Raw genomic sequence first — 15,395 nt, forward strand, 5'->3', positions numbered from 1 at the left:
CATTTTGTTCATTTTGCCAAAGTTGGAAAAAATTAATATGTTCAGTCAATATACAGTTTTCCTACTTTCAAGTTGCATTATTGTATAAAATCTCTCAGTACTTAATACTGCTTTGCTATGGTAAGCAACGAAAGGCTCACAATGAATAGGCTATTTGTGTAAAACATCTAGAAAATAGTAGAACTAACAGTTGAATTTCTAGCACTTCATGAATTGTAAGAAATTCAACTTTGGAAAAATCAGCCTAATCCAATTAGACTGCTAAATTGTATTTAAATGTGGTAATCCCTGTAGACAGACCCTGCTGGCCTTTCTGCCAGACAGAGTGTTACAACCATTGGGTGTGTCAGGAAGGCAAGTGAGTTCCTTAGAGCAGGATCCAAGAGTAGATTTCAGTTGATGCTTCCTGGATGTTTAGATCATGCAGTCATGTAAGGAAAGTGTAGTCTATCTGATTCACCTTAATTTTCCAAGTGCTTCTCTCACCTAACAGTTTCTGAGAACCTGGGGACATGTTGTATAGCATGTCACATTGTGTCAAAAGCAATATGACATAAAATATTGAGAATTAGAAGAGAAGTGACAGAAAAAATAATATACCTAAATGAAAAGTATATCATTTTTTTAAAGTAGCTCGTCAGGAAAATTCATATGTTTTCTCAGTGCTTGCAAGCTAGCCAACAGCATGATTTCCTAAATAGCCAAGCTACCTTTAGGTAGTTGGCAGTTGATGTATTTCTAATAAATACTTCCCTAAGCACTTTGTGAGAAGTCATTTTTGGCTTTGCTTTTTGAACTACAATTAATCAAAAGCACCCCATAGATTAATGCTATTCATGCTGCTAGATAAATGCTGTGAAGTTCAACAGTGGTTTACCTAGGATTATTGACACAAGTAATCAGAGGCTCGATGAAACAGTGAAACCATATTATGCTGTGTTTAAAAGGGGCGCCAATTGGGTTCATGGCAAAATAAAGGTTTTTTTCCCCTTTGCACACTGGGTATAATGTTTCATTAGTCACTAGTTGTGTAAATATAAAAAGCTACTCTCTTCTGTTAATGGTTTGGCTGTTTCAAAACCTTACTAAATGATGAAATTTGAGTGGCATTTCGATCTATAATGAATGCTGTATGCATTTTTGGAATGGAGTGATAAGTGATCATTTGTGAGAACTTTACCCTTTTATCTTTTACACCAAGGTTGATTTTACATTAGTGGTGTTAATTTAATATAGCTCTAGTACAGAGGATTTTTCACTAGCTGAGACCCGTGTCTTTGACTCTACCACAATTGCTTAGATTCTATTGATTCTTAACTTGATGGAGGTCTGAGCACTTTCCTGTGAAATCATCTACTATCTGGATGCCGTCATAATAGTTAGATTTTATTGTTTGGGTGTCAATGGAAGTGCATTATTTAAATGCTACCGCATTTAATTGTTAAAACCACTGACATTTTGTGTTAGAGAGACTGGTGATTCCCCCACTCCCTCCTAATTACAACTTTAAAAATTTCAGCCTTAGGACCACATGTAGTAATTTAACTGCCAGTCTAAAATTTATCCTCAATGAAAGGCCTACCCAGAGTCACCGTACTAATACCTGTAAGATTAAACATCATGCTTAAGAAACATTTGCACTGTGGAGGTTCCATTAAGAAAGAAAGTAGCACATTTTATGAACAAGCTTGGCAATGGAAAAATTTATCTGTTAAATTGGTAGCCATAATTAGTATACTAATTAATTCCTATGAGCACAGTAGTTTCTATTTGCTTCTTTATAAAAATGTTGAAGTATATCTCTTGTGATTATTGTGGTCATACAATTTATTTATTTACAATGGATGATTATATCCATAGTTTTAATGGCTTTGAATATCTTGACCCATTGCTATTCTTAACATTTGAAGAACTAGGATCAAGAGAAAAATTAATTCACTCACCCAATAGATATTTAGTACTTATATACCAGGTACAAAGGAGCAAATATAAATAACAAACAAGAAGATTATAGTTTAATGTGGAAGATAAGCTAAGCATTTAGATAATTGTGACACAAAATAGAAGAGTTACAGGGAGCTATAGTAAGATGGTCATACAATGTGGTAGATGTTCACACTTTGTGTAGTTCCAACTGTATGGAATGTTTAAAAATAGTAACATATCACTATTGTTTATAAATATTATAAATATAAATAATTATAATAAGTATTTAAATATAAATATTATGATAAATATTATTACAAATTAATAAATTCATTTATAATATGACATACATTGTAAATGGAATTACTCAGCAAAGTGCCAGTTATTACTCAGCAAAGTGCCAGTTATACAGATATATAATAAATTAGACTATTCTTATTATTATATTTCTAGTAGTCTTATTATACCAAGGGCAATCAAACTCCAAGGCTCTGGTAAGAAACTTGCCCATGAGTTGCATACAGTTATTGCTCATAATCTTCCCTGAAAGCTACCCAGAACATAAATTAGGTTAACGCTATTGAAAAATGAGAAAACTCTTAATTTTTTTCTATGAGATAGAAAATGTCTTAAAAACTCAACAATACAACAAATTGACCATGCACAAAGCAAGACATAAGTTATAGTCACCCTTGTTCTCTCATGCAACGTGAAGTTCTGAAAATATAGGTTGAATATCTTGTCTTCTAGCAGAAACTACCCGGATGTGCATCCATTCATCTGCTAGAGAACATAGCAGATGAAACCATTTTATCATGCGAGGAATGGATATAGGGAATGACCAATGGTATTATGCTAATTCTATTTTGTGATTGGAAGCAATGCATGCTCTTCTATTTATCATCAATGATTAAAAATACACTCATAAATGTGTCAGAAATGTACAGGACCTGGGAAGCTTTGAGAAAGAACATCTATGGAAAGTGAGAAATGCAAATTACCACATACCCCAAACCCTAAACTTCTTCCCTCTTAACCTTCCCAGTGTCTCTTGTACCTCCCTTTAAACTCATTAGAGAAATTAATAACCACTCCTCAAAATACAAATGGGCAATGGACAGAGATGCTGCAACTCTTTAATATCACCCCCATGCTCAATTCCCCCAGGATCTGGGAAGAAATACAGTAATACAAGCAGAAAAATTAGTAACTAATTTCTCCTTCTGCCAATAGCTATACTATCAGTGGCAGGTCCAGATTGTAGACAAGGGTAGCAAGGATAATGATTAGAGCTTTGGAGGAGAACCCATGTTTTCTCACAGTTATAGCAGAGTTGAGATGCACTATTCCATAAAGTTTTTTGTAATATTCTCCCTTCCTTTTCAAATTTACTTTTCCTTTTACCGTAGTAACCCTATGTGAGTGTTAAAATTATTTTACCACTGTGCTAACTTATTTGCTTACTTCATTATTTTCTCCTTGTATGAATAAGTTTTATAATAATTCATCACTCCTTTATTATCTTAACTCTTGCTATCATTTAGAATGAAATTGCCCACTATGCACCTTTCCACAGATTTCGTTTTCTTTACATGTATGTATTTTGCTTTTCTAGCAAATTTTATCTTTACAACCATGTAAGATAAGTAAAATCTCTATAATTAGTATTATGATACTATATAGTAAGTTAGAATCAAGATTTGCTTATATTTCTGTCCTGCTAATCAGTTTATCACAATTTCTGATAATCTTAGTCTCTCTAAAATATCACTTGACTGTTACGGTTTGTTTGGTCTGTTTGTTCATGTGCCTATTAAACCGTGATGGAAATATGATACTGCTTTTTATGTTTCCAAGATAATTTACTTCAGAAGTAACATATATAGAGAATAGGATACATCGTATTTTATTGTTAGTTGGTAGGATTCATTATTTTAAAAAGAATATTCTGGAGTTTTAGAGAGTTTTAGAATTTTAATAGGGAATATTACTGCTAGAGATCTCTATGTGCCTTGATCTACTAAAAGGTATTAAGCTATTAAATGTGCCTGTCTAGCTCCTAAGAATCAATAAGATTGCTACTTTCATTTCACTCAGCTTTTATTGTTAATAATAAATGTCAAAAAACACTCAAAGACAGAAAATTGTACACATAGATATTATAGACTGCTGCATCAAGCCAAACGTCCAAGCTTTGTTGCTCATGTAGACACATACAGTTTTCAGAGACTGTAGGTAAACACAGGTTCCCTCTTCTATCCTGGGTAGTGATTCTCCATTTCAGTTAACTTGCTTACTATGGGAGAGGAAAAATTGAGTCATGGATGGTATCTTTTCTTTCACTTTAACAGACATTTCCAATCCATCTATCATCTTTTTCAAATATGTAACAGATGTGCAAAATATAAATTCATTTCCTTTAGAGTTATCAGTACTTGACCCTAAATTTAGCAAAATAATGTATATGTCAGTGAATGCAGTAATCATTAAGCAACAGATTAGGAACATCATAAAGTAATACCTTAAATTTGCTTTTAAAATTTTCTTGCCATAGAACTAAGCAAATATGATATAATAGTACATCCCTAATCTTACAGAGATATATATCTCATGTATACATGTCATGATTATCAATGATCTGAGAACTTTCGTCACAATACAATGAAAAATGTCCTTCTGTGCTTCACAGTAAATGTGTAACTAGGCCAGAAGGTTGCCAGCCCCTGCAACGTGCATTTACTATTAAATTATCCAGCAACAAAACATCTAGCATTATTGAGAGGCTACATGATTTTTTTAGGCAAGGTGATCTTTACAGGTCACACTGAGAACTAGGAGAGTACATCTTCTAGCTCACATGGGTGGCTGGGGAAGGAAAAAAAGAAGCCTGGATTATAGACAGATGTAAAGCCTAGCAAACATTAAAAAGGGATTCAACTAAAATCTGTTCTTTCACATGGAAACAGACCTACCAGTTGGTAAGTTAATTCTGTGTACTCGTAATGAGCATTTTTCCTTTGGAGCATTTTTCTTAGAAGCATAGATGGAAAATATACAGTGGAGGGAAAAAAGGATGGAAAAGACATCCATACCGAGCAACAAACAGTGTGCTAATGGAAGAGCCCTATGGTTGCTGCTCTCATCTCTGGTTGAGAGTTTCCAGGCAGTAACTAGTTGGATGATTCTTAAAACAGTATCTTCTTTAATCGCTGAGATAAAACGCTATCATTTCTGGACATGAATAAGCAGGGAGAGCTCTGATGCCTGTAGGAAAGGTGTACCTCTGACTGGATGAATATGCTGTTGAACTCTGCAGAGAGAAATGGAATGGCATAAAATAGTAGAGACAGGAGCACTGTTTTCATTACAAAACATTTTAAAAGGTGTATGTGTGTGGGCACACTCAACACAGAGTTAAGGCTTAATTATATGTCTCTGTTTTAAGATGAGCATAAAGTAGGTACATTAAGGTTTCTGCTTTTAGAGTAAAAATTCTGTTGAGAGATACCATTCTGAAATAAATATTTCTATGTGCTAGATGAATCACAGAATGAAATGTACATAGGAAAAAACCCTCATTCCTGCCTTCTATCACTAAACAATTTCATCATTAAAAAAATATTTTCTCGCCTTATTTACATACAATCTTTTCTCAGTTGCAGTGCAAAATAAGGTAAAGAGAAGGATAGAATCTGTGGCACTCAGTCCTTCTATACTTGTTTATGTGGAAATAAGGCCAGGCTGTAGCTTTACCAAAATGTACAGAGCTCTTCTACCCAAGTATATGTGTGTTAACTGGCTCATTTGTTAGAGATTTCAAGCAATATGCAATGGCCCATGGGAGGAAACGTTGGCATTAGTTTTCAGAAACAATGGCATTCCTAAATAGAAGATACAGATTTTTACGTAAAACCTGGTTTGTGGCTTCTTACAATATAGTTTTCACACATATTGTCACAACATATGTACTTGTTTTAGATTCTAAAATTTTTCCTTGATTCTGTTCTACCCTTCTCTCCAATTCGTCACGAAGTTCCATCAACGTTGCTTCCAAATCACATTCCCAACGTGGCCACTTCTCTCCATCATCCTCTCTGGCTTACACTACTAAGGTATATAGTCCAAGAGGCTCCCTGCTTCCACACTCCCACACCTTCAATCTCTTTCTCACATAGCTTCAATATATAAACGTTTTAAATGCATATCTCTTCATGTCGTTTCCCCATTTAAACTTACACAAAGGCATTTCATCATCCTTAGTATAAAACCCAAACCCTCATTGTCCTACTTTTCCAAGCCCTGCATTTTATGGCTGCTGCCTACGTCGGTGGCATCTCTCATCACTCTTCACACACCCACTTCTGTCTCTCTGGTCCTCTTTCAACTCCTCTAAGTTGTCAAGGTTGTTTTCTTTTTAGAAATTTTGCCTCTGCTTGGAATGCTTGTCCAGGATGCACAAGAAATGCTGCCAGAAATGCTGATCTTTGCAAGACTGATTTCTTATTCAGATCTCGGATTAAATGGGATTTCTCAGTGAGGCCTTTCTTGTCCATTACCATCTAAATTGTCCCCCAGTCACATATCACTTCAGTTAAATACTCTGCAAGGCATATATCATTATGTGATAGTTTAGCTATTTGTGCGTATGTACATGTTTGCGTGTGTATATATACATATGCATATATATGTACACATATATGTATGCATCTGTATATGTGAATATATTCTATGTTCTCACACTAGACTATGACCTCCTAGGAAACAGATATTTTATGCATCTTATTTATTTCTATACCGCTAGCTCTTAGAACAGTGCCTTCTAAATCGTAGGTGCTCAATAAATATTTATTTAATATTTAAATCTGTTTCTGTCTGTCCCGCTGTTTTCAAGAGAAGAAACTTTAGTGAAGCAATACATACACATATACACATATATACACATACATACCCATATCTACATATATACACACATACGTGAATATACAGTTGTGTGTGTATATATATACACACTCACACATACACACAAACAGCCTTGACTTCTGGATAAAATCAGGGAAATAATTGATATTCCTTGGTCACCAAAATAATAACCTTTTGTTTTTATCCCATATTGAAAAAAAAAAGACGTATTTACTTAGCAACCCAGGTGAAATGTGCCTTACTTATAGAATTAAGTAATTCAAAACATAAATAACTGTGCATAGATTAATTAATTTTTCTAATAAAAATCTTTGCAATTAAAGAGTTATGTAATTGATTCCAAGCATGTGTTTTCATCTTTTTGCAAAGTTAAATGACTTTGCTAACTGAAATCCAACCTTTTATAAGAGAGACCTGGCTGCTTATGAGAGCTCTGACCATTAGTAATACAGGCGATAGGAGTGGATGTTAAAAGTGAAGCTCAATAGATGTTTATTCACAATTATTCTTAACATCATTTAGTTTTATTCAGGGATTGTGTTCTAAGGATATGTCAAAGGGGACCTATTTATTAATATGCATGTGCAAAAATTACCTGTAGAAAGACATTCATAGTTTTCTTAAATTATAGGTTAGCAAGTTTATAATAACAATCTTTGAAACATTATTACCTTATCATTTAATTTTTATTTAACTAACCTTTTGTATTGCAATATAGAATACTGCATTTGGATTCACGTTATTACTTTTAAAAACTGGCAGCTAACAAACATTTATGTCAAAATTAGAATTCACTAAAATTAGTGCTGTGTGCACAGTACTCTCTTCACCCTCCAAATTGAAGCACAGTTTAGTTAACCCTCAAAAATGTTGGTTCAGGATTCTGGAAGCTACTTTAATCTTTGATGAAATTTATATATTAAATAAGAAGCAGTATCAAGATAAACCTAAAACATGTTTCAGGTAAGTTACATGGTGATAAATCTATAGAGTAACATAAAAATACAACCTAGTATGGGTTAAGCAACTACTTTACAGAATAAAAGATAAAAATGGAAAAAAAACTCATGCAAGAAATCTTAAAACAGTTTTTAATCATAAGGATATTATATTTAAATATGGGTGGCTTACTGCAAAAAGTGATTTTTGTATTCTGAAATGTTCACTGACATTAATATTTTAAAAATAACATTCATATTAAGATCATTTTTCTAGTATACATGAGATTATTTTTCAGTTGAGATAATTGGAGAATAGGAGGCAACACATGTATTTACTTCATTGCATTTTGAATCTGAACCGATGCCCTTATGACTCTCGTATGTCCTGACGTCATGTGCAAATGTTTTCTCATGTATCATTTTTTGAGTGAAGGTGTTTTGCTTTTAGAAGATCAACTCTGATCCATCACTGGTTAAAAACTTGATCTAAAAGGATTTATATAAATGACCAAGCCGAAAGTCTTCAGTTTTTAGATGAGGAAGCATAGATGCATAGAGGTTAAATTACATGCAAAATGGCTCTCAGCTACTTTATCACAGAGCCTACGTGAAAAACCAAAATATTTGGATTTCTCAGTCAGTATTTTTCCACTATATCACAGTTCTCCTTGTGCTTATTCATAGCTGATTTACGTTTTTCTTTTAATGGATGACAGTAATATTCTCTTACATTTTCACAGAACTTAAAGTATTGGACCAAATCATGTGATTTACTTTTAGGTAGAGTATTTTAAGGAAAGAGTAGGAAAGGGCTCACAATATTGAAGTAGGCGGAGCTAAACCATATAGGATAATCCACTTCAAATGCATTTTTTTCATACTTGAAATTTCACTTTACTTTTGTCAGTTTGGAATGTAAAAAAGTATTATAAAAGAAAAAATGCATACATTTTTTCAAATAATGCATTGATTTTATTCATGAAGTTTTCTTGTAATTACATAGAACTGACAGTTACCGCCTACAGTTTAAAATTGCAGTACTTTTCATTTTTTAAGAACAGCTTTTTTTTCTTGTATAAGCATTCCATTTAGTATGAGAAACCAGTGGAAGCTATCAGAGGGATGAAAAGGGATTTATTCAAATATAATTTTTAAAAGAGTTCCTTTTTATGAAGCAGATGGGGTTACTATATGACTGTTGAGGAGGAGGCATGTACTGGTGAGTTGGGACCTTCTCAACCTGGTGGTTATCATTTAAGTAAGAGCCTTGGTGCTTTTATCCACTTTTACGCTGTGATCCAAATAGGCTGCTGCATGTAGCTGAGCATAATGGGAGCAGATAAATGTCCTTCTTTTTTTGCACAGGCAAAAGCAAATACAGTAAACTTTCCTCTTACAATTGTTTCCAATGTCAGTCAGTGCAATTAGTAGTAAGGAAAACTACCCTATTATTTTTTAAGATAGGGAAACGTGAATATCTTTCACCAAAAAAGACACATCTTACCATAGTAATTCTAATGATATACCTCAAGTTCTAACACTTCTACATCTCCACTAATAACTCTTAGTTTTTATTTATTCTTTATCATCCTGGGACCACCCCTGGGGGAGGACATTAGTGACATAAAGCAGAAAGAAAGTAAACATATGGATTCCAGACTAAATGGTAACAATTTTTCTCCCTATTGAATACTAGTCCTTGGAGAGAAACAAGGAGTTTGGGCTTCTGGGACTCTTTAGACTTAATTTTGTTTCAAAAATCCATTCTGAATGCCATTTTTAAAAAGAGAAACTGCCAGAAAACAAAACAGGTTGACAAGTTAGAAATTATTGTACACTGCATTTGTAGAGAACAGAACATACCTTTAACCTGAAAAGCTCGTTACTGGAAAAAAGGTGCTGTACCACTCTTCAGTTTATTGTATACAGCGCTTTGTTGAAAGTGATTTCATTTTGACAAGGTTATACAGGATCTGTTGTGCTCTAATAAGCTCCAATAACAAAATGTGGTGGCATTTAAAAAAAAAAAATCCTTCATTAGAATATAAAGAAAAGGACACTTTTCTGTTGTTTTTAATTGGATGATATGATTTAGAGCTCTAACACTTTTAAAAACACTGAAAACCTGCATTTAGAATATAGAACTGTTCTGTATGCTGCATTTTTATTTTTTTAATACTCCTTTAGACTGGAAGACTCTTAACAGGAATTACGAAAAATCACCTCACACATGATAAAGGGGAGAGCAACTTTTTTCAGGGATTAACCATGTATAAGCTTCTGTCACTGATTCATATTTTTAACAATGATACTATTGCCTATCTACTGGTATCATTATCATCAGGAGTGACGTTATTGATAAAGCACTTGCCATTTCTAGTGTCGTGGTACATCCCTGCAGTCCCAGCTACTCAGGATGCTGAGGCAGAAAGATTGTTTGAGTTTAGGAGTTCAGAACTGTAGTACACCATGGCCATGCCTGTGGTTAGCCACTGCATTCCAGCCTGGGCAACATAGCAAGACCCCATCTTTTAAAACAGACAAACAAAAAGCACCTACCACATTGAAAGCATAGAGCTAGGCACTCTGATGAAGCACAAAAGTTTACCATGAAGTTCATTTTCTCTATTATCTTATTCTCATTTGTTCATGAGAAAAAATGTAAGCAATATATGTTAAGTATCAAATGAATGTTACAGCTTCTCAATTTCCAACCCCAGATTTTATGAAGAGCTTTAAGTTATAATCAGTGTACTGCATACTTTATTATTAAAAAGAGCTAAAATAATAGAGTTTACAAATTGATTATGTAAACTAGAGCAAATTTGAAAGTGTTATTATAACATCGCACATTTTTAATTTGTGTTTTCTACTGAGGGACAGAAATGGATATGGAGCTAGTGGGACACACATAACTCTGGGTCCTCCCATAGTAGTATGTCATGAATGGAAGCATTATCGGTCATGGGGGTTTGGGTGGGACAAAGTGAAGGAAGCAGTAGATAACTCGAAAAGTACGATGGGTGGTGAAAGGAAATTAGGTGGGACTTAGTTGGTCAAGGAAGTCTTCACAAAGCAGGTAGGAGTCAGGCTGAGATGTGAGAGTAACATTTTGCTAGGCATCAAGAAAGGGTGGCTATTCTGAGATGAAAAGCTAATAAGGGATTGACCCAGTATATTTGTCTAAGACAAAGTGATATTTTAAAAGACAAGAACATGTTAATTTATAAGGCTGAGCCTACAGTTTATTGGGAGAGTTAAACACATAAATATAAACATGTATATGGGTGTCTGCAAAAATGCTTAAAAGCTCAGAGAAGGAAGATATTAACTCTTTGCAGAACTGGGCCATGCTTTCCATATGAGATCTTATTTGAACCAGGATTTAAAGGATGGACATGAAAGAGAAAACAAATGTGAAACAGGGTGTGCCTCTGAAAACCTACAGCACAAAGAACAAAAAGAGCTATGTCTAGCTCTGTCATGGGGGAAAGTACTTGTGTCAGAGGTAGATGTCTTCTTGTAGGCTAGACTTAAGCTTCTTTCTCTACATTAACTTGGCACTTGAAAAATTAAGAAAACAAACCAGACATGTATCCTATGAGGAACTCTAGCCCCTGTTGTAACAGGAAACCTCAACGTTATGGCTGCCTCAACACAATGGTGGGTGGTGCAGTTTTGGAGTTCCTATCAGAGTTACGCAGGTTGAGCAGGAGAGATGATGGACTGATGAATTTATCATATTCAAGTTTAGCCATGGTCCTGTAAACAGATTTTAGTTTCCTGATTTGGCAAATGTGTTGTTTTAGCTGAAATTATACTTCTGCATGTGACTAAGTTCTTATAGAAGTACTCAGATTATTTACATTGCATTTATTGGCAACCCAACGTTCACTCACATGAATAACTTTTGCAGCCTAGTTAGACTTTGTCTGCACAATTATGAAATTGTTCTATTGACTTGATTTAGGGGTTCTGTCTGTTATTGAAATACCCCCAAATTTTCCTTTTACATGAAAACAGTACTTTATATATGTTATAAGTGAAATGAAAAGTATAATTTATTATAATTCAAACTTTATGTGTAGGCAAAATTATAAGAAGATATTTTCATATCTTGGAATCTTTACTTTTCTCAGCTTCCTGTCAATAAAAAGGCTCACATTGCCTTTTAAATAAAACTTCTCAGATAGATAGATAGATAGATAGATAGATAGATAGATAGATAGACAGATAGAGGTCCAAGATTTATATAAAATGTGTACATATATAAAATATATGTATAAAGATATATTTAAAGTTTAGATCATGAACACTGGGTCTGTATGAATTCATTTCATATCCTATCTAAAACCATCAATTTATTTTAGTGAGTATTATTTATTTTAGTATACAGTGATATATGGTATTTAGTATGTGGTGAGAATAAATTGGCTAAATAAATTTAAAACACATAATTATGATTTCATAATTTCAGAGAAATTGTCATTACACATTCTATATATATTGTGATTAAAACTTTTAACAGCCTGAAAACTGTTATTAGATTAGATAGCAAACAAATTTCTTATTAATGAGAGTATTTTAAATTCTGATTTTGATGAACTTCATTGAAATTTATCTTGTTTGGATTTAAATTGTGTCTAAATAATTTATGTATAATTACTAATTTATCTGATCAGCTCTAGACAAAATTTAGTTACTTTCACTTAGTTCATTTTTCAAATACCTTTTTTATTAGCTACATATTTTATCAATTGCTGACTCTTCACTCTTTATACCTTAACATCTAAAAATACAAACTACAAATATATAATACAACACAATTAATTTCTTTTGTAAATTTGAAATGCTGAACCTATCATTTATAACTACATTTTTATTTCAGGCAAATGCATTTATAGTTGGTTAAATTAATACACTCTCCAAGGAACACACAAAAAAATGAGCTCATCTTTTGCAATGTTGAAATCAGAGATGAAATATACAAATCGAGCTGTGTATTGGATGGTTATCATTTCTAAATTCCAATATTCATAAATTATGCATCACATGCCATAAATTTGACCATGTTTTATTTATAGTTGTCTTGGTGTCTGTGTTCAAATATCATCTGATTAATCATAAGATGTTACCATATAAGGCATGTATTAAGATACTCTGACATTGCCATGTCATATTAAGCAAATTACTTACAATATTAGTATAACTGCAGATTATCTTGTCCTATGGAAAAAAATAATAAGTTAATGTTGAACCAGTATTTAATATTTTTATGATGTATGTGTGCATGTGTATAATTTCTCTGTGTATGAATTAGTATTTTTCAATATTGGGAAATATTTTAAGCGCTATCATTTTACAAGGGATAAAATGGGCTGCAGTTTCCACCCTGTACCATATTTGATGGAGTCTTCTTTTCAGTAACAGTGTAAGAGGTTTAAAAATGTACAGGATTCTAGGCAGAGCTCTTCTCTTGAAGACCTGATTGTCTAGTGGGACACTGAGTGCAGGAAAAGCAGAGTGGGTGGAAAGTTTAGGTAGAAGACAGACGTTTCATACAACTGTTCTGGTCTTTCAGAGAATTTCAACTAATTCAGTTGATCTTACATTGTTCAATTTTAGTTGCTTCCAATTAATATTCTGGTGCTGAATATTTAGGTTATTTTAACTTTTACTATTTCACAATATAGCTGAAATAATGGGGTGGTCTTTAACAAATAATGAAAGAACAGAATAAAACCCTCAAAATTATTAGAAAAACAAAAAGGTTTTAAATGTTTTAAAACACATAGAACAAAATGAAGCTAGTAGTAGTTAAAAACATGTCACAGTAACAGGCATCGGTTTCTTTATGACAAGTCATTTTTTAAACCCGATCGTCATTTTGGCACTTTCCACCAAATTACTTTCAGTCAATTTGTTTTTAGCCACATATGAAGTCAGAGAGGAGGATAAGAGAGGATGCTGAAGAGATTTAAAAAAAAAAACCAGGCTATGTGTAAATAGTAATTTGTAATGTTATCTATTTGTATATTTTAAAAGATTCTAAGGATGTTGTTTTGAAGTGGATTAACAATTATTAAAACTACTCCTCTTTTAAAGTTATTTGAGTATTAACCTATGGAAAAATGTATGCTTAATGCATTTTTACACTTGTAAGAAATAAAGATATGGTTTGCTTTATACAAGAATGCTCACAGTACTTGAAAATATATGGACTGTCTTTAAATCAGGATTTATTACTACCTATGTTTTTTGATGTGGAATAAGTGGGGCAAGGTTGGGGGGGGACTCCAATACTACAATAATAATAATAATAATAATAATAATAATAATAATTATTATTATTATTATAAACAAAACTAAACTAAAAACAAAGCCAAAATCCTGTTATTTGTATTCCTTCTCTTAATAATTCAATGATGGGGCTGATTTTGAAAGACTACTTTTCTTATTAGAATAAGATCCAATGCAATCGTATTTGAACTGACTATGTGGTAGGAAATAAGCCAACATGTTATATATCTGTGATAAATTTGGAAATAACAGATCATTTACATGGAGTTTTAAATGCCTAGTATTATTGTTTGTTCATACATTTGATATACTTGGAAGATATTGGCCTTTGTAGTTATTAAATGCATATATTTTGAGATCCTAATAAGCAAATAATTTTGCTAACAAAGAATGTATTATTTTCTATTTTAGATACGTATAAAAGTTAAAATTACACATTTTTTAAATTTAGAAAATGTTTTCATTTACCTCCAGTCTGCCTAAACTGTTTAAGAAATCTTACCTTGAAATAAGGAGTTATTATAACAATTAGTAAACAAGAAGCATCTTTGTCCATATACATAATCTTTCTTCATTTATAATGTCGTTAAAGTCAGTTCTACTTTATGATAATTGTAGATCACACTCCAGGCTTTACCCATTTTCCCTAGTGATTAATGCAGCACCACTGAGTTTTAAGAAGGTTGTTTTCTTAATTTGACTGGCCAGGAAGCATTTTCCCTGTCGAAAAACAGGTGTAAACATCAATATTCGAGATAAGAGAGCAATCTCATGCTGTTTTCTGGTGTATCCAGTGTAGAAAATTCAGCGGGTAGAGTCTACAGAGTGCGTAGGGCTATTTATCAACAGTAAAGTACTAGAAAATGTTTGGTGTGACTCAAAGACTTTAACTGAGAGAATGAGAGGAAACCTTTTAATACAAAATAATCTGTCAAACACTCGGAATATATGAGGGCTATGTGACAAACATGTGAAATCAAACCTCAGCACAGTAATTATTGGTAATTTGGAAACTGTTTCTAATTTCCTCACTGTGTAGATTACATGCCTATTCACTTTAGACAAGATTTGACTCTCTGAGGATCTCACTGAAGTTCTCATAGCTTGACACTGGCTGTATTGTTTCAATGTTCCCTGTGCTGCTCTTCGTATTTTCAGCTGATTTTTAGTGAAAGGAAAGAGGATTTGGGCATTAAACATTGTTCTTTCTGGGTTTTACTTTTTCTGTATTTGAAGCTACTCTTAACTTTTGGCAACTTAACTAATTATGGATTACAGGTTTAATATTACACTTCAAGTATATGTTCA

General features: G+C 33.0%; 1 protein-coding gene across 6 annotated transcripts in view; it reads left to right on the forward strand.

The window, feature by feature from the left end:
- CADM2 (cell adhesion molecule 2) overlaps positions 1–15,395 on the forward strand; it is a 1,121,146-nt gene that overhangs the window by 1,005,205 nt on the left and 100,546 nt on the right. The window lies entirely within an intron of this gene.

The sequence above is a fragment of the Pongo abelii genome, chromosome 2 (genome assembly GCF_028885655.2).
Source record: "Pongo abelii isolate AG06213 chromosome 2, NHGRI_mPonAbe1-v2.0_pri, whole genome shotgun sequence".
Taxonomy (NCBI): domain Eukaryota; kingdom Metazoa; phylum Chordata; class Mammalia; order Primates; family Hominidae; genus Pongo; species Pongo abelii.